This window comes from Equus asinus, chromosome 12 (assembly GCF_041296235.1).
Source record: "Equus asinus isolate D_3611 breed Donkey chromosome 12, EquAss-T2T_v2, whole genome shotgun sequence".
NCBI classification, from domain to species: domain Eukaryota; kingdom Metazoa; phylum Chordata; class Mammalia; order Perissodactyla; family Equidae; genus Equus; species Equus asinus.
Genome location: NC_091801.1, coordinates 35,318,473 through 35,320,901, shown reverse-complemented (window position 1 = coordinate 35,320,901; position 2,429 = coordinate 35,318,473). Strand labels below are relative to the sequence as shown.

The following is a 2,429-nucleotide window of genomic DNA, read 5'->3' as shown; positions in this document are numbered from 1 at the left end:
TAGGTTGCCTTTTCATTTTGTTGTTGGTTTCCTTTGCGGTACAGAAGCATTTTAGTTTGATGTAGTCCCACTTGTTTATTTTTGCTTTAGTTGACTTTGCTTTTGGTGTCAAATCCAAATATTAGCACCAAGACCGATGGCAAGGAACTTACCCGCTGTGTTTTCTTCTAGTAGGAGTTTTATGTTTTCAGGTCTTATGTTCAAGTCTTTAATCCATTTTGAATTGATTTTTGTGTATGGTGTATATAGGGATCCAGTTTTACTCTTTTGCATGTGGCTGTCCAGTTTTCCAGCATGATTTATTGAAGAGACTATCCTTTCCCCATTGTATATTCTTGGCTCCCTTGTTGTAAATTAATTGACCATATATGCTTGGATTTATTTCTGGGCTTTCTATTCTGTTCCATCAATCTATATATCTGTTTTTAAGCCAATACTATACTGTACTATAGATTTGTAACATAGTTTGAAATCAAGAAACTTGATGGCTCCCACTTTGTTCTTCTTTCTCAAGATTGCTTTGGCTATTTGGAGTCTTTTTGGTTCCATACAAATTTTAGGAATTTTTTGTCTATTTCCGTGGAAAATACCCTTGAAATTTTGATAGGGATTGCATTGAATCTATAGATTGGCTTGGGTACTGTGGACATTTTGATAATATTAATTTTTCTAATCCATGAACACAGGATATCTTTCCATTTATTTGTTTCTTCTTCAGTTCCTTTCATCAGTATCTTACAGATTTCAGTTTACAGGCCTTTGACATCCTTGGTTAAATTTGTTCCTGTGTATTTTATTCTATTTGATGCAGTTGTACATGGGATTGTTTTCTTGATTTCTCTTCTGATAGTTCATTATCAGTATATAGAAACACAACAGATTTTTGTATTTTGATTTTGTATACTGCAGTTTTACTGAATTTGTTGATTAGTTCTAACAGTTTTTTGGTGATTGCTGAAAGACTGACAGTTTGTGTTTATATCTTAACTGATCCAAGGGAGTATATTCTTGAATTGCTTTATTATCTATGCAATTTTATTCCTTCAGTTCCTCATTATACTTCTGAGCAATGCGTACTAATTTTCCATGTACTTTGTGGATCAAATAACAAACTTGAGATCAGATTGTCCTAGGAGTCCAAATACTGAGATCAACCATCTCTTCCCTACTAGTAATTTGTCGAGGACCAGACTGTTTTTTGTAACTGTATTTGTCTTGACGCTCACAAATTCTTAACCATTTCCTTATGGTCTCACTCCTCAGGATCCAGTGAGACATCAAGTGACTGAAAAATTAACTTGTATTTTTGTGGGGTAATGGAGTGAGGGAATAGTCATTCCTGAATATAATTTTCCCCTGCTTTTACTCTGGTCCCTGTTAAATATACATTTGTATCATAATATGAACTTAAACATTGAGCTCTTAGAGATCTAGCCTAGTGTTATTTTTCATTATCTAAGTAGTTACTGCGAACTCATGATAAGTTTACATCTGAAGATTGGAGGGGTGACACCTTAGGGCAGGGACACTGTCCCAGGCTGGGGGATGGGGGTGTTGGGAGTTTAGGGGTGTGTTCTCCCAGAGGAGCCCACCAGAGAGAAAGATTAGCCATGTCATCCTTGATCAGAAAGTTGGTCAGCACCATGAAAGCTCCAGGGCTACTGGTCCCTACGGTCAGGCTTTGTTAGTCTATAGGATCATTTCCATTTAGGACAGCTCCATTTGGACCCTTCAGATGGGGCTTGTCCCAGGAAGGGTGGCGGAAGAAGCTAAACAAGTTCTTACAAATATGAGTGGGATGCTGAAAGCTGCAGGCTGTGACTTCACTAATGTAAAAACAACTGTTTTGCTGGCTGACGTAAATGACTTCAATACTGTCAATGAAATCTGCAAACAATATTTCAAGAGTAGTTTTCCTGCTGGAGCTGATTACCAGGTTGCTGCTTTGTGCAAAGGAGGCCATGTTGAGACTGAAGCAGTAGCTGTCCAAGGACCTCTCACGACAGCAGGACTATAAGTGGGCCCAGTGTTATTTAGTCTGGAATTTTCATAATATTTTTAAATTGACATCTTTTTACAATTGATGTTGTAAAGAGTTCAGTTTGACTAAAATATCTGAAGTTGTTAAGGAAATACCATATAATAAGGGGAATTGAACATAAATTGAAGATTAGAGGATGTGTCCAGTTACTGGTGTTATAAGTCATACTTACGCACACTCATATTACTGAATGTGGGGAAAGAGACATTCATCACATAGTTAAATAAATAGAAGTAAAGGGAAATAACATGTAGGAAAGATGAGTTACTATTCTTGAGAAATAATAAAGAACACACCTAATTCAATTGTATATTTTGAAATAATTATATATTCAATATAGTACTGTGAATAAAACAAGATTAGGCACGGATAACTATTTCAGACATTT

General features: G+C 36.1%; 1 pseudogene; it reads left to right on the top strand.

The window, feature by feature from the left end:
• The first annotated feature begins 1,463 nt into the window (after nt 1-1,463).
• LOC139039902 (2-iminobutanoate/2-iminopropanoate deaminase pseudogene) lies at nt 1,464-2,167 on the top strand (annotated as a pseudogene).
• Nucleotides 2,168-2,429: the final 262 nt, after the last annotated feature.